This window comes from Sciurus vulgaris (assembly GCF_902686455.1).
Source record: "Sciurus vulgaris genome assembly, chromosome: 14".
In the NCBI taxonomy this organism is placed as follows: domain Eukaryota; kingdom Metazoa; phylum Chordata; class Mammalia; order Rodentia; family Sciuridae; genus Sciurus; species Sciurus vulgaris.
Genome location: NC_136475.1, coordinates 65,108,961 through 65,127,565, shown reverse-complemented (window position 1 = coordinate 65,127,565; position 18,605 = coordinate 65,108,961). Strand labels below are relative to the sequence as shown.

General features: G+C 36.4%; 1 long non-coding RNA gene across 1 annotated transcript in view; it reads right to left on the bottom strand.

Moving 5' to 3' along the window:
• Positions 1 to 897: 897 nt before the first annotated feature.
• The window catches only part of LOC306643663, a 78,212-nt gene continuing 60,504 nt past the window's right edge, over positions 898 to 18,605 (bottom strand). Inside the window, exons 2-3 of the long non-coding RNA XR_013759026.1 lie at positions 4,953 to 5,119; positions 898 to 3,829 (exon numbers count right to left, since the gene is read on the bottom strand). This is a non-coding gene — a long non-coding RNA (uncharacterized lncRNA). The remainder of the gene's footprint in view (positions 3,830 to 4,952; positions 5,120 to 18,605) is intronic.

Below are 18,605 nucleotides of genomic sequence, written 5' to 3'. Positions count from 1 at the left end.
GGTGCCCTTGACGGGGGGGACGGGGTTGTTTTGGTCTGCCTGGGAAATTATTTTGGCCTGGGCTGTCATACAGAGGGAAGGTGTACTTTGAGAAGAAGCATAGATTGTATTTTTGAAGGTTTTTCTTATTTTAAACTAACCATAAAGTGATATAATCATTACTAAAGAAAAAATGTATAAAAAGGCTGGCAGAAAAATAAAGATAGAGATTCAGCCTCAGAACACTTGGTGTCTCTGCTGTTCCTCCATCGTGCCAACACCTCCCATCCACCTAGGATCCCCTACCACTGCTAGGGTTGGACCCTGGCAAAAAACTTACTTTTCTTGGTCCGTGGACTGATGTGGTTGCCTTTAGTATTACAGGCTACCAGGTTATAGCCCAGTCATATTGCTACTGCAAGGTCCACAGGGGTATCTGTAGTGAACAGGCCTGTTACCAGGGTTTTAAGCGGGTGTGATTCTCTCTGGTCCCTAGGTAGACACAAGTACCTCCAGGACCTTCATGAGGGAGACAGTGCTGGTAGGAGGACCCTCCTAAATGTGTGCAGATAGCAGGCCTCTTACTAAATATTACAGGTGCATATGACTTCCCCAAGATTCCTGGGAGGATCTTTCAAAGTCATTGATTAGGTCCCTGGGCAGGTAGTCCTGGCCCTGGACCAAAGCTGAGAGGAGCTAAAACTAAGTCACAGGTTTGCTTCAGGTTCCACAGCAAAGACTAATGTCTACAGAACCACCTTCTGGAGTACAGATGGCAATGTCTCCATGACCAAGTTTTGATTAAAGTTTCAAAATTTAAAAAAATTTCAAAATCCAAAATATTAGTTTTATTTGACAGTTCTCAAACTATAGCTGAGAAAGACCGAAGCTGTTTTAGTCAGCTTTTTCACTGCTGTGACCAAAGACATGATAAGAACAATTTTAGAGGAGGAAAAGTTTATTTGGCACTCACCGTTTGAGAGCTCTTGATCCATAGATGGTCAATTCCATTCCTCAAGGACTAAATAAGGCAGGACATCATGATGGAAGAGTGTGGTAGAAGAAAGCAGCTTGTGACATGAGAATGCATAAAGAAAGAGAATCTCCTCTCCATGGACAAAATATAAACCCCAAAGTCATACCCCCAATGACCCACCACTGCAGCCATACCCTACCTGCCCACAGTTACCACCCAGTTAATTCTTATCAGTGGATTAAAGCAGGAATTAGGTTAAGTTTCTCACCACCCAACCACCTCGCCTCTAAACTTTTTGCATTGTCTCACACATGAGTTTTTTCGGGACACTTAATACCGAAACCATAAATGGAGCCAAGTTGCAGATTCATTTCAGAATCTCCAGTGGGTCATTTCAGAATTAAATAGGTGCATCTCTTTCCCAGGCCCTAGGAAGACAGCACCGCCCTCATACCACAGCTGAGGGAAGCTGGAGCTTAGTTACAGGGCCATTTCAGAAGCCACAACTGGAGCCATGGCCAGTAGCCCTGTGACCCAAGGTACAGGGGGGACTGGCTTCTTTGGAAAATGGTCCTGGTCAATGCCTAGCAGGGCTACACTGAATTCAAAATCAATAGGGCCATCTCTGGGTCTAGAGGTGGGACCACGATCATCAAGTTGCAACCTGGTTTTAGTTTTGCCTTCTCAAATGGTCCCTCCTAGGTCTCAGGCTCCAGCAGGCTCCTACCCAAGTCCTTGAGCTCCCATAAAAGTACTTCTATCTGTGAGTGGCTGTGAAATTTGTGTTGCTGTGAGAATAAATGAGTTGGGGGGTGTTTTGACCTACTATTCCACTATCTTGTCATCACTTCAGATAAAAACTAGTACGGTGCTCACTAATGTGGCTTCTTCTTCAGTTTCTGGACTTCCATACACTTGCTCTTTTGGACTATGTGAATAGAATTCATTAATTCAATAAATATATGTTATTCTTTTTTCAAAGGCCTACAGATTTCTGATACTACTTTTTCACATTTCATTCTTATTGACTTAGAGATTATGATTTGACAAAATGGTTAAAATTAAATTTTATTGTATTTTGGTGTTTGGGCAGGGGGAATGGTACCTGGGATTGAACTCAGGGGCACTCGGCTACTGAGCCACATCACCAGCCATATTTTGTATTTTATTTAGAGACAGGGTCTCACTAAGTTGCTTAGCGTCTCCCTGCTGCTGAGGCTGGCTCTGAACTCAGATCCTTCTGTGGGTCAGCCTCCTCACCCACTGGGATTACAGGCATGTGCCACCATGACTAGTTAAAAAAAAAAAATTAAATAAAATTAGTATGAATTTATTATTCTTTCTTCATCTTTTTAAGATGCAACAATCCCAATATCACACAAACAGAATTTGTTGAAGGAGTTAGGGAAGGAAAATAAGAAGTAAAAGACTTTTCTAGTGAATTTGGGGTTTTATTTTCCTCTCCTTTTTTTGATGTGTAAGGGACTTTACAGTGTCTGGGAATTCATGAAGAAGTTGAATGTGCAGTCTTATTGACTGTAGAAGAGTCAGAAAGGAGGGGTTTGTTTTGCTTCACTTTGCCCTGTGTTCATTTTTCCTGTTGCATAAGCTGCTTATCGACATTAATTTTAGCCTCTAAGAATGTTTTGCATAACACAGAATTATAATCTAGTGTCTAAAATAGTTGCAAACCATAGCTTCAAATACATTAAGAAGATGAATCATTTCCTTAACACGAACCCCCATATTATTTGAAATGATTACTTGTGCAGCAGAAGCAAAGCATAATTAAAGCCTCATGTGACAGACATACAAAAAAAGAAATCAATGAAATTTAAATAATATTTCTTCTGTTCTTCATGGAATAGAGGAGAAGTCTTCAGCTCCTTCTTATTCTCATTTTGAAATGAATAGGCCTTGAGCTCCATAACTATATATTCCAATAATAAGTAGAAATATTTCAGCATCAGAAAGGAATAAATGAGCTGGGGCCATTTCACTTTGGATCCTTTAAAAACTATTACTGGGTATGCACTATTGGTACTGAACCTGATTTATTTTACCTAAAGTTTTTCTCTGTGTGTTCATATATGCATACAGGATTACATTTGCTTTTACCTCTCTTAAAATACCTTTAAAATCATTATTTTGTGCCAACTCTGAGCAACAAGGGGAAAGGAAACGGGCTAAGTATTTCTAACACACTCAAGTTTATAAAATTCTTGGGTTTGTTTGTTCCAGACTTTCAGTCTCAACAACTACCCCAGTACCATAGTGAATACTAATGTAATGTAATAGAAAACATCAATCATGGTCTGTTCCAAGCTAGGGACATAACCATGTGCAAAGTAATAGTCCCTCTGGCTTAATGAAGCCTTCTTAAAGAAAAACTATTTGAATTCAAATTCAGATGAACTAGGAGAAAGTTTGTAAAGGAAGAAAATAACAGTTCTTAGCCTGAGTGATCTCAAAAGCTAGGCTGCACAGTTTTTAAGGGCAGACACTGGTGCAAGGAATTGCTATTTTCTTTCTTCTTTAAATCACACTGATATGCTTCTTCACTGTCCTGGGCACGTGGTATCTACTGAACAAGGAGATAAAGGATAGGAGATAAAGTCTTAAACTGTAGAAACAGAAAGTGAAAGATTATACACAGCTATACTTAATAAGATTTGGATCAGTGAGCATTTTTTCTTCTTCAATCCTTCAGGTTTGTGGCCAGCCTGTGGCCCCTCTCAGACTTACCCTCCTCTTTCTGTCATGTTCTTTGACTATGTGTCAGCATTCTGTGTCTCTCTCACTTCTAATGAGAAGACTCAGGAATGGTTTTGGAACTCACTAATTTGAGGACCAAACTTGCAGAAAGTGGCATTACTATAAAGTAAAGCATCACAGAAGTTATATCCCTGAATGTAGCTTACAAAACTCACTCTAAATAAGCTGCTACTGAACCTTCAAGAGGATGTCAAGAGAGCCTCCAAATAACCACAAATTGCAATATGTTATAAAATTAAAAGACAATCTGTAATTTATGTTGACATATGGTATTTCCCATAAACTACTCAGCCCTCTCCTATCATTCAAGGCCTTTCTGAAACCCCAACTCAGCCCAAACCTTTTCCAAACTCACCTCAAATAAAAGTAATTATCAGAGAAAAGGTACATTCACATCTTATCTGGCAATGTATTTAACCACAAGGACAAAGCTTGCTGGAGCCAAGGACTATGTATAAATTTAGTTACTAAATTTATTCCACATGCATGTGAGTTTTGTCTAATTGTATTTATTTTTAGTCTCACCATGTACAGTTGAGATTATGAGCTTTTTCAGGAAAAATCATTTGAATTTTTGCATCTATCTTAGGATGGGGATGCAAAGAAGTATGATATACCAGTCAAATAGTGTTGCAAGAGCCCTGAGTGATAACCACTGTTTTAGTCAGCTATTTCACTTCAGTGACTGAATGATCTGACCAAAACAATTTTAAAGAAGGAAAAGTTTATTTGAGGGCTCACAGTTTCAGAGGTCTCAATCCATAGACAGCAAGTTCCATTCCTCAGGGCTCAAGCTGAGGCAGAACTCATGGCGGAAGAGTACAGCAGAGGGAAGCAGAGAGAGTCTCCACTCTCCAGATACAAAATATATACCCCAAAGTCACACCCCCATTCCAATCTCCTCCAGCCACACCCTACCACTTCGGTTACCACTCAGTTAATCCCTATCTGGGAATTAAATCAAATGATTGGGTTAAGACTCTTACAACTCAATCATTTCTCCTCTGAACCTTCTTGCATTGTGTCTCATGTGAGCTTTGGGGGAACATTTCCAAACTGTAACAACCACAAAATCTCAGGAGCAACCAGCTGTGAGTGTTGATTTATCATTTGATCTGCATGCCTGCAAGTATGGTGCCACCACAGCATGAGCATCTTTAGAGTTATTGGACTTTGTTCCTCAGAGTTCTTGGGAGAGCCAAGGCTGAAGGCAAGTAGCTACCTGGGGTATATTCTTCTCATGGAAGAGCTCTGAATCTCCCAAGGGCAAGCCAAACTATGTGATTCTCTGAAGGCTCAGTCTCAGTCTTGAATGCTGTCCCTATAGACTTCTGAGTAATTCATGTCTGTTGGCCTGACACGATATCAATGGATCAAGGAAGTATATTCCTGAAATGGAAGGGAGGAGCACAAGAGGTGAATAGACGTTGAAAACTACTACAAATCTAACACAGTCTACACTCTTACTTTAAAATGTTCATATTCTCCTCTCACTTGCAGAATGCTTACTACCATTCCAAGAATTCCCCAGATCTCCCCAAAGTCTTATCCAAATTTTGCATTATGTTTGAAGGCCATATGTAACTTCTTGTGCTGCAGAGACCTATTAATTAAAAAGAAAAACTTATCTGCCTTATAGATGCAGCACTTTATAGTGAAAAAGTGACACAATAATTCCAGAAAATACTTCCCCATATAAAGGAAAATCCCAATGGGAAAATGATACTCAGACATCCATCCTGAAAAATGCAGACCATTCTGTATAAGTGCTAGTTCTACTCTTTATGAAGAGTCCCTTGGTACACTGTTCTCTATGGCTCTGTTTCCATTTCTGGATGATTCTATGTTTCAAAATCCTCTGAAACCACTTCAAAAGAAATCCCATACTTTCTGTTTCAATCATTTATTTCTGTGTGAAAAAGCACCTCAAAATTCAGTGGCTATAAAGTTCAAAAATTAATATTTCTTGCAAATCCATCGACTACTTCAGTTTAGCAGAGTGGTTTTCCTACTTCATAGGCTGTTGTCTAGGTTTATTCATATGACTAAATTAGGTGGGGAACTTGGTTGGAGCTGGGGAGTCCAACATGGCCTCACTTACAAGTCTTGAAGATGGTACTAGAAGTTAGTTAGCCCAACTAGATCCTCCTCTATATGACCTATTTTTGAGGCTCTCATCATTGAGGAAGACTGTGGATAGCACGCAATTAGTTTGATCCTTTTAAGTCTTGCTACATTCGATCAGAGTAAATTAGATCCAGGGTGTGACCCCATTAGTGAAGCAATGCCCCTCAGAAGACTGTACCAGTGGCTTCACTTACTACCAAGTTCTCTCCTCGTGCTGGTGGGAATGCAAATATTTCCAGAACACAAACTCTGGGGCTTATTCAGAAGAGTGCTTTCCTGCCAATGTTTTCCTAATTTGATGGCATTTAATGAAGATCATAAAAATCAGAACTCAGTCAAACTATGGGGGTCCTTCCCTACTCCACACATCTTTGATGCTCTCTCTATGCAGCTGCTGCCCATTCATATTTTGCCCTGAAAAACACATTAAGTTCAGACTCCCTGAACTTCCATTTCTGTATCTTCAACTCACCCAAATATGTTCAAAACAATCATTTGACCACCCACCACAGTGCAATCTAGAACCTGCTTCCCAGGCAGGAAGTTGGGTAAAGCGTAGGTTGCTTTCTGTGGGTTCCTTCCCTCATGGATGACAACCCTGACTGTCCTTCAATGTTCCAAAACAGTTGTTTTATACATCTCGTCAGTTTTCAAGTTGGTTTGAATAGAGGGTAACTAGTCCTTCACGGCTGGAGCAGAGCAGTATTCTCTTCATCAGGTCTTTTAGTATTCCATTTTATCTGCACAACTGGATCATTACCTGTAACTCTTTGTCTTACTTTTGGTCATAACTTTAGACTTTTTAATGTGTAACTCTAGCTTACCTTAAAATAATACTGTTTCATTTTACGTAATCATGCAGAAATGTACAACAATACGCTTTAATTCCCACTTCTTGTTTTCTGTGTTACTGTTTTCATTAAATGCTGGAATAAAGGCACCCCTACTACTTAGGCTTAATTTCTTTTCATTGATATCTTTTCCTATTTTTCAATATGGCATTATAATATTTGCCTAATAAACAGATCATTTTTAAAAATTATTTATTTTTTAACTTTTTACAGGCCGCATTTTGATTCATTGCACACAAATGGGGTTCATCATTTCATTTCTATGGTTTTGCATGATGTAGATTCATACCATTTGTGTAATCATACATGTATGTAGGGTAATGATGTCTGTCTCATTCCACCATTTTTCATACCCCTTCCCTCTCATTTTTTAACAATAAAGAGATGAGAGGAGAAAAAAAAAATCTTTTGTATTTATCCACATATTGGCCATTCCGAGAGCTCTTCACTCCCCTATGTGGATCCAGGCTTCTTTTTCATGTTGTTCTTCTTCTTTCTAATGAACTTCCTTTTACATTCCTGATAGTCACAACTTCTTCCAGGATTCGTTATAGAAAGATCTTTTAATGTCACTTTGTTGCCAAATATAAAATTGTGGAATCATCCTTTTCCCTTGTTGTTGAACACTTCAATAGGGTCACCTGATATTTTAGGATAAGTTTTATTCATTATATATCTTTTCCTGTTCTTTACTTTTCATCTTGCATGTGTTCCAATGAGAAGATTGTACTCATTTCAACCTTTGTTATTGTGGACATAATGTGTCATTTTTTCATCATTATAGAACATGAAAATATTCTACCTTATTATTCTAATAATTTATATACTATTTTTCTCTATACATACATATAATGGAATTTTGCTTTTTCATTCAATCTGGCAAGACTTGCCTTTTGATTGAAGTATTCCCATTAAATTAATTTGGTTATATTTATTATTGTTCCCCCCCCCTTTTCTTTTGTTCTACTACTTTTTTATATTTTTGAATTAATTGAATAGGCTTTATAATTCATTTTTAATTGTTTATTTTTTTTTGTTATTTCCTGACTGCATAATTTTTACTGGTTGCTCCATAGATTAGAATGTATATCTTCAATTTTTGAGACTCATAGTATTAATAGCTTTTTACTCCAAATAAGTCATAGAAAGTTTGCAAACATTTTGGCTCACTTGTCCTCTCCCTCAGTCTTTTATGCTATTTTGCCATACGTGTGATATTTACATGCATTGGAAACATGATAAAATATGTTTGCATTAAACAATCATGTGTATTTTAAAAAGTACACTTGTCTTTTACATTTTCTTAAGCATTTTTCATTTCTAACAATTCGTATTTCTTTCTGAAATTCTGGTTTTCCATCTAATATGATTTCTCTTCAACTTGCAGAACTTCCTTAGTATTTGTTTATCTGAAAATGGCTTTCCTTCATCTATGTTATAGAACTATATTATTTCAAGATAACCCTATTGTTTTCTTGAATAGTTAAAGATGAGGAAGTCCTCATATAAAGTAGTTTTGAGGAACCTAATCAAGAGATTGATATTGAGCACTTTGAGTTTGAGATATTTAAACTACTAAGTAGATATATTTATATATGTGGTATGAGAGAGCAGTCAGATTTGGACATATAAATTTAGATGTTGTTATCCTCTGTATCATAATATTTAAACCAGAGAAACGAAAGTTGAACCCCATTTTGTACAATGAATCAAAATTTAAAACTTAAAAAAATTAAAAAAAAAAACTGTGAGACCAAAGGAGACCATCAAGGGATTAAATGTCAATAATGAAGTGTTGATATGAACTGTCCTAGGGCTCTCCAATATTAAGAAATCAGGAAAAAGAAGATGTAGCAGCAGAGTGACAAGGAGCAATTCATGAGTCAGGAGGAAAATCAATAGTTCATGGTGTTTCTGCAAGTAATGCAAATAATGAGAATGAGGAAGAAAGAATCATCTCTGTCAAATGCTACTGATGGGAGTGATGAAGACAGACATTGACCATTAGAATTAGTAGAATGAAGGTCACTAGCAATCTTGGAGGTGGTAGAAGTACAAATCTAGAGTGCTTGATGAATTTTTGATGATGTTTACAGTGGCCACAAGAACATACAAATGATACACAAATAAGATTTTCTTATTTATGACATTTTATAATTTTCACATTATCTGATTTAATTCATACCCACTTAGGAACTTCTACTTTTTTGAGAACTGTACTCCATCCCAATCCCTGATGTATCACATGAATATTCTTCCTCTGATCTAATTTATGTATCAAATGGGATGTGTTATCCAACCCAACTCTGTCAGATCATACTCCTATTAAATGTGTAGTGACAATCAGAGATGTTAATTACGTTGTGTTGATTTGGATTAAGGAACAGTTCTTACAGCTATACAGAATTACTAAGGGAAAAAAGAAAAACAGGAATAGGTACATAAATAGAGAAAGCTCTTACTTACTGGTGCATTTCCATTTCCAATTTTGATTCCTCAAGAACTTCAATTGTTTTTTCTTTCACTAAGTTTGATGAAGTGGTCCTATATCCTCATGGTTCTCTCTCTGTCTGTGTTTCTATCTGTCTCTTTCTCTGTGTCTCTCTCCTGTCTTTACCCCGCCTTCCCTCTTTTGGGATTTCATTATTTGCAATCTAAAAATATATAGCAAAGTAGCATTACTATAGAGACTGAGAGTTGGTAAAGCACTTTCATGCACAATATCTCATTTGATTCTTGTAAAATTCCCTGGTCTGAACTGGTTCTTAAGAAATTCAAGTCACTGCCCTAAAACAGTTGAACTGGTAAGTAGTGATTCCAGACTTAATCCAGGAGAAGCCAGTTCTTGCCAACAAATGTACTGCTTTCTGAGCACAGTGATGGAAAGACCCAAATATTTCAGGGTTCTTTGTTTGATTGAGGCATTGGTGACATACAAAATGTTATAGTTTGTATCTAATGTTACCTAAAGGCTCATGTGTTGGAAGCTTTGTCCCCATTTGGTGGTGCTACTGGAAAGTTGTGGAAATTTTAGAAGGTTGGGCCTAGTTAAAGATGTAGGTCACTTTAAAGCATTTATTTTGTCCCTAGATGCTGCTGCTTGCTCAATCTCTCTCTGTTTCCAGGCCACCATGACATGAGCAATTTTGCTCTGCCGCATGTTTCCCACCATGATATTCTGCCTCACCACAGGCCCAGAGTCAATGAGATCAAGTGAACATAGAATGATACCTCTGAAACCATGAGCCAAAATAAATATTTTCTCCTTTAAATTGCTTTTCTTAGTTATTTTGTCACAGCAGCTATTTTAGTCAGACTTTTCATTGCTGTGACCAAAAGACCTGGCAAGAACAATTTCAAAGGAGCAAGAGTTTATTTGGGGCTATGAGTTCAGAGGTCTCAGTCCCATAGGTGGCTGAAGTTATTGCTTTGGACCCAAGGTGAGGCAGAACATCATGGCAGAAGAGTATGGTGGAGGAAAGCTAGGGACAAAATAAATGCTTTAAAGTGACCTACATCTTTAACTAGGTCCAACCTTCTAAAATTTCCACAACTTTCCAGTAGCACCACCAAATGGGGACATGACAATCAGGAAGCAGAGGGAGATTCTGCTCACCAAGGACAAAATATGTACTCCAAAGGCATGTCCCCAGGGACCCACCTGCTCCAGTCACACCCTACCTACCTACTGTTAGACCCAGTTAATCCCTGTGGGTGGATTAGCACACTGATGAGATTAAGGCTTTCATAATCATTTCACCACTGAACTTTCTTGCATTGTCTAACACATGAGCTTTTGGGGGAAACTCATATCTAGACGATAAAACAACAGAAAGCTAACACAAGAAACAGGGCACTTTTTACATATTTAACATCAGTCTATACAATTAGGTCCATTTGCCTCAATTCATGACTGTTCCATTAATTAGATCTTCTGACTTAAAATTCAGTTTTTCATAGAGAAATGAACACAATTGTCATGGCTGGGTTCCCTCATGATCAATTGGATTGAATTCAGTATAATCTGTTTTAATAGCTAGTAGAAATGCATGTGCACATTAATTCCAATAAAAGATGTGCTATGGTTCCCTATAAAATGTGTTGAAATTTGATTCCTGATGTAACAGTGTTAAGAAATGGTATTACCTTTAAGAGGTGTATGACTTATGAAGGTTTCCCCTCCTGTGAAGGAATTAATTTCAGTCTTGTATGATCATTTTAAAAATTAAGAGAATGGATGAAACCTTGTTCTCATGAGACTGGATTAGTTAACATCATAATGAATTATTATAAAGCAAGAAGGCTTCCTTATGCTGTATCTCTTTCACACAGATTCACTTAAATTTTCACCTCTTGCCTTGTTATGATACAGCATGAGGCCCTCACCAGAAGCTAATCAGATGCTGGTGCCATGTTCTTGTACTTGCCAGCCTCCAGACCTGTGACCAAAATAAACCTTCTATTCTTTATAAGTCATCCAGTCTCAGGTAATGTGTTATAGTAACAGTAAGCAAACTAGATAGGGTGTTTCTCATTGTGAATACAGACACTTTTCTTGAAAGTGGATGACAGATGTGACAAGAGAAAGATAAATCACAAACCATTTGAGAATTCAAAAATAAGTAGCATTCCCTAGGGGATTGTGCGAGTATTCAAATTGCTAATTTTCTGGGGCACAATAAGACTAGAGAATATATTAACCATATAACTAGGTTTCTATTAGGAAATAACAGTGCTAATTTACCAACTCTCTCCTACTTTATCAGTTCAGATCCATTGAAGCACAATGGTTCCCATCCACAAGGTAACAGTGCAAACATTTATAAAACAATTTTTTTATGATTCTAACCATAGTACCAGAACCTGTACAAGACACTACAGTGTTTAATCATGTAAGGGGGAAAACACAAATAAGTAATAAAAGAGTAAAACCAAAACTTCAAATGTGTGTCTGGGTGTATACATTCTAATTCAGTGAGGTAAAATGTTTTGTACCTTGTTTCAGACTTCACACCTTACAATGAATAAAGTGTCTAGAACCATCACTCTTTATTTTTTCACCAAAAGCATTTATTTTTAAACAGTTCTTCCATGTTTTGTTGATGTATTAAAATTATATGTAATGTGGGATTTATTGTTGCATATGTGCACATGTACATGATATACCAATAGGTTGGCCAATATCATTCCCCAGTAGTTTTCATGATTCATGTTGATATTAGAATTTATTTTATTCAAGAAAAGTATCTCCAAGCATCGGTGCAATATTTATTAGTGTTTGACTTCACATATCAGAATATTTCTCTCCCTGGAAAACTTTTGTATTAGTACATATTAGAACATATTAACCAAGATTTCAGTATGAACATGTCAGCACTCCTAATAAAAATCACAGAACTTTAGGAAAGGAAGATTTATTACATGTGTATTGTTTCCCTAACGTTTATTTTTAAAATTATTTAAGTACATATGTCCATTTTATTTCCAAGACTTTCATTGGGTTTTTAGAATCTGTGATTCAAAAAATTATCCAAAACTCTAACCTAAGTCTCCTGTTGTGCAGAATAATGCACTGATAAAGTTAATCTGCTGTTTATACAAAATTAAACAAGACTCTTTAGAAAGAGAATATTTATTCACATATCTTGGGAGATTGCTATTTACAAATTCCCCATGCTTTGTCACGAATCACCTTTAAAATTTGTGCTTAGACAATGCCATCACCAATCAAAATGCACGCACAGAAGCAAAGGTAAGAAATGTGACTCTAAGGCCATTTCAACAGACTCAAAGGTCACCAGTTATATAAAATCCAAACCTCCCTCTCTGGGACAGAATATTTAACCAACTGTCTGAATAAGATATGCCTTTGTTCCTGCTGGTTCTGTGAGTAAATGACACCAGCCTGTACCTATATGCACTTGTTCTTTCTAAAATGTTCAGGTGCTATTTTGTGAACACATTCTTACTAAACGGCTTTAGGTTGTGATATGGAACTAAGAGCCACAGTAAAGCCCTATGTAATTATCCAAAATGATAAATATTATATTTCATTTAATTTCTTCTCTATTGAATTTTTGAGTTCTAGATGTGAATCCTCATATAAAACTAAATGCACCAATAAAATATTTATAGTTGCCTTCATTATAATTAAGAACTTGTCTATGAACAAATTCAATTTCCATGAATTTATACCTCAAAATGTAATTACTCTCCTGTCATTTATAAGTTTTAAAGTGTTCATGGGAATTTTGTTCACAAGTTCTGTCAGAGATTTCCAAAACCACCAACCACAACCTCCTAGATTTTTAAAGGATATAGTCTATTGACTACACTAAGAAATGTGGAACTACCTAATACCTCCCCCAAAAAACAAAATGAAGGTTACTATCAAACCTATAGTATGAACTCTAGTATATATCAGAGTACTGTAGCGAAAATGAAAGGTAGTTTGTTCCAACAACCATGTAGCAAGAGTAACTTGTTCCACCAGAAGGTACACCCTTCTGACTCATCCTTTTTACTAGGAGTACCAGAAACCAGGAGTATTTTTTTTAAAAAAAGAGAGAAGAAAACAGTAGCAGTAAGTTAGCACATCTGTCAATGAATCTGTTAGAATTAGCCATAACTCTATAAAAGAAAAATATTAGAAGCCTCATTAAGTCAAATGTGATACATGCAAACAAAGGAACATAGTTTAGAAGTTAGAAGAAATGAACTGAATGTGTAAATGCAATATAAGTAAATCACAGAAAAAAATAGTGGAGAATGAAAATGTAATAGCAAAACTTCAATGTGCGTGTGTATACATTCTAATTCAGTGAGATAAACAAGAACTATAGCATGTAAATATGAAAATACCAAATTTAGCATTATGAATTTTCAGGGGCACCTGCCTTTTCAAAGATTTATTCAAGTGACAAGAATTAAAGGAAAGTGACAAAAGGTAGATGAAGATAGATGATATTACAGATGACACTGAGGGAAGACTTTTAAAGAATTATGTGGGTTGTCTCATTGAATAGAAAGATCTGAATAGTAGCACTGCCTCTAAGTTATGTGAAAAACAAGGCATTCTAAAACAAGAGGAAGATGCTAAGAAGAAGAGCAGTGAAGAAGAAATTAAACAGTTCTTTCTTTTTTACCTCTACTATCATTTACCAGGGCTTGGAGGAATGTACAATAGAGGGGAAGTGACATATCAGCAATTTCGAAGTACGAAGACGGCTTTTAATAAAGGATCAGTTTTTAGAAATTACTCATCGCATGAGATAATTACAGATACTCCTTAGTAGTTTGCATATATTGAGTATGGAAAGGGTATATAAAATGAATGAAATAGATCCTCAATGATTAAATTGAGATGAGCCTGAAAGAAATATTTACAGCAATCCAAATCTCTAAAAGTAAGTATATCTACCTGAGCTTCAAAATCTTGTAAATTAAATATCTGAATGAATAGGAGTATGAAGAATTGACCAGAGTTAAGATTGCAACTCATATTCTTCAGGATAAAAAGTCAATACAGAAGACAGTATTACTAAAACAAACAAGCAAACAATGAGTTGTCTTGAGAACAGTGATCAACTTTATTAGTATGTAACCTAGAGAATATATATTTGAATTTTAATTCTGTCACTAATTTAATTCCCATCCTGCCATAGGGAAGATGTGGTTAACAGTTTTCCAGGAGCATTTAACTATTTGGGAAATATGGCCAACTCTCTGCCTAGATACAGCTGTTCTAGGTTTAACAAATCATTAGGAAGGATTTTAAGAGTAGTAGAGAAGTTTCTAGCAGTGACTGCAGCAAAATGGGATTCGTGTCACTTCACACAGTCAAGAAGACTTTGCAGATGTAGTTAAATCACTAATCTGTTGTCCTTAAAACAGGGAGATTACTTGGATTTTTTGGGGGGGTGGCCCTAATGTAATCACAGTTCCTTTAAAATGAGAGGCTTCTTCCTGGCCTAAAAGAAAGTCAGAACAATGCAAAGTACAGGAAAGATTTGGCATGCTATTGCTGGCTGAAAGATGGAGAGAGCCACAGGACAAGGAACGCAGGCAGCTTGAAGAAACTGAACACTCTCCAGCCAACACTGGCAAGGAAATGGGACCTTAGTTCTACAACCCTGAATAAATTAATTCTTCTGACAACCAGAATGAGTTTAGAAGGAAATTCGTTTCAAAACCTGCAGATAAAAGCTCAGGCTGGTCTGTACTGTTATTTCAAGGCTGAAATAACAGTACCTTCCAAGCCTATCTGTATTTCTGAAGGACAAAACTATGAGCTAATAAATGTTATATTAAGTCCCTAGTGTTGTGATATTTTGTTATGCTGCATAACCAGTATGCCGTAATTATATCCCTGGCCCTATCTATGGGATATTTTCAGGCAATATGGTAACATACATCCATGTCCTATGAGCAAGACAAGTTGTATATCAAATTAAATAACTTTAGGAATCATTTTGAGCATACAAAGGACATGGCAGACAAAGACTTTTCAATGAAGCAGGAATTAACTAATATTATAATCCAGTATTCTTAGGGAATGTAATGAACACTAACCAGTTACTGATGACTATAAATGGAAAAGTTCCCCATATTGAATGAATCAAATATTTATTGCACTGGACTTGGCTATAGATAATCATTTTAAATGCCCAGCTTATGTTTAAAAATTAATTCAAAAGTAATTCAGAAATAATTTATGAAATTACCAATAAAACTCACCCAAAACAGCACTCTGTGACAGAAATCACATTCAAGAATAGAAATACATCAGCTCTGGTACAGATTATACAAATAAGAAATTTATGTGCACTTGGAGAAGACATCTAACACTATGAGCAAAGTTTGCTTGTCTTTGTAATAAATGTAAGCTAAATTCCCTTTGAGATCTCCATGAACTCAATTTTAATATGTTTACCAAGGAACAACTGGCTAGAAGGCAAGGTATATCTTTGAACGCAGAAAATGCTTTTAAAATTTAGTCAATATTTTACTGTATTAGATTTAAAATGTTTATTTCAGCAACTGTTTTGAGCAAATTGGGTGATTATACATGAGACCTTGATAAAAACATTAAGAAAAACATTATTTCCTAGACTATTTGAAAGCCTTTGAACATTTTTATTTTCAATATCAGGTAAAATCTTTATAAGAAACCATACAGAAGGCAGAAAAAAAAGAGGTAGATCAGAAAGAAGGCAAAGAGTTGAAGGGAGAAAATATGACCCTGCTTGGAGATTATCTTAAGTCTCCACAGATCAGAGAACACCAATTTAACAAGTCAAGTGAGAAGAAAATCTCAGAGGAAGAATGAGAAAGAAATTAGGATGAAATAGTCATAGAAAAGTAGGAAGGATGAGAATATTTTTCAAGCAAGAGAATGAGGCATCTGGGAAATAAGAAAGGGTTGTTGGAGTATAAATAATAGTCTAGATTATCATCTTCAGGAAAGAATTTTTCAGGCTTCAGTGGGCAATGGGAATTTGGTCTATTATAACTCTATCTCTCCTAGGTCAACCTTCTGGAAATCTTTGACAGCGACGGATTTCCTTGAGCGAATAACAACTACCATAGATCTGTCAACTTGGTGCCAGCATTCAGACAAAAATAGTCAATATAAAAATAAAGTGCTTTTAGGAAAGCTGCCTGGAAAGAAAGACTTTCTCTGAACATTAATATCTACTACCTTCTGTCAGTAGGGTCTGCCCACTTTGGATTGAACTCTGAGGTCTGTCAAGAATTCTAATGTTAACCTGTAGTTTCCCAATGGGAAAAACATTATGTTTCCCCTGCCACTCCTGAAAGTCCTGCCTCAATTACAAGAGTGTGAGAAGGAGGATTCTCCTTCTTTGAAATATCACTTCCCTGTAAGACCCCCATAGAAGGATTGATGGATGATTGCTCCTGATCCTTATTAAAGCAAAGAGCAGAAGAAAGAATTTTCAGCGGACAGAATTTGCAAATTTTCTCTTGCCCCACTAACCTGTCAAACTGTCAAGCATTGCTAGTTAGTATGACAGAAGTCACAGCCTCCAAAAGTATGATACTCTGTATACACAGCTATTACACAGATGAGTCAACACAACAGCATAAAGAAAGATGATAAAGAAACAAATAGTGTTATCATTTCTCCTTTGCAAAAATAAGAAATGCTGCTAGTCCAGAATTTTACAATGACATTAGGAAACTAACTGGAATTTTTACCTCCTCATGTCCAACATTGGAGAATGTTCACTTTCATTGCAAGAGGAAGTTAAGAATTCATCAGCCTGTACAGAACCATGTGCTATCTATCACAGTGGACCTTTCCTTGTCTAGTCCATTATTTCATGCATACCAACACACCGAGATACAATAGTGTAGAAAAAACAGAGGAAACTACTATTTAAATAGTAATTCCTATCCCAATAAGGAGGAATGGGAAATAAATGCATTGCTAATTTCTAGAACATATCAAACCTAGACAGACAAGAACTTCCGTGCCAGAGAGAGGAGGAAATTCCTTGGGAATGAAGCTGACAGCTGGTTCACAGTGGGGAAGGATATCTCCTAGCATCTTTTGCTATGGATAAAGTGACATCATGAAACATGCCCATTTTCATTGCCCACTTTCCCTGGTGTTGACTGGGTGTCTTAGGGAATACCTCAAAGAGTGAAGAGTCACAGCTAGTTCAGACAACCTTAGGGATTTATTTAACAAAAGAGTAGGCCTCCCAGTATGTAGTAATTAAGTACATAGACTTTTGATTATATAAAGAGACCATATAATCAAATTATGGCTCTGTGATATCAACATTTTTTCCATAATATGAGAGTAATAATAGCAACTTCTTGAATGATTAAGGATTAAATGAATGAATATAGGATAAACAGAACATTACACTATGTTAAGTGCTATTTAAACTGTAGCTATGATGTGTATACTTCATTATATCATAACTATCACTGTCACTATCTATACCAGGAAAGTCAGTATCAGTAGCAGGAAATGTACTTACAGAGGAGCCCACGGTTTGTGTACTTCTATGGATAGTCATCAGGCTATAGTGACTGGAACAGAGGAAGCATGACCCAAGATAAAATGAGGGAAGTGGGGGCAATGCCTAACCTTTTGTGAAGGTGTTCAATTTCATTCTAAGATCAACAGGAAGATAAAAATGTTTGCAACATGAGAAAGACAGGATGTTACTTAAGGTTTTCAAAGTTCACTTTGGACACTGTAGAAAAAAGAATAGTACCAGAAGGCTGACTTTGAAATTTGTAGCAATCAACTAAAGAAATGGAAACCAGACGCATTCTACATTTAATAGTGCCAAAAAGATAAAAATAGACCAAAAGCTCAAGAGGAAGATGTTTCCTTACACTTCAAGCAGACAACTTTAGCCCAGGGGTTTTACTACATAAAAACCCACATAGTTTTCTAAATATCCCTGTGGGTTCTTTTTGTGTAGGTCTTGAGCTAGTTAGAATACTAAAATTCTTTTTATCCCCTCCCCACCAATTATATTTTTTCACTTTACCAAAGATTTACAGATACATGGATTTTTATTAAAGCACTTCCAGTAGAGACAGAAAATTCTAGACTGTATGTAACAGAGTACAGAAAATCATAAACACTTGACTGAGTCCTTTCCCAAATCTTCCCAGATAGGCTACTAAGGATGTTCTTCAAAACCATTCCTCCAGAAACATCTGACACTCTTAGGCCACTCTGTTGGCCTAACTCCCTCACAGCTGCCTAATATTTTGAATTTATAGTAGATTTTATTATGCAGAAGAATTAACTTGATTTCAGTGTCCTTAAATTGAACAGTCATTCATGGGCAAATAGTCAGATACTAAGATGCATTCTCTTTAAAAGGTAGGATAGTGGTTTAAAGCAT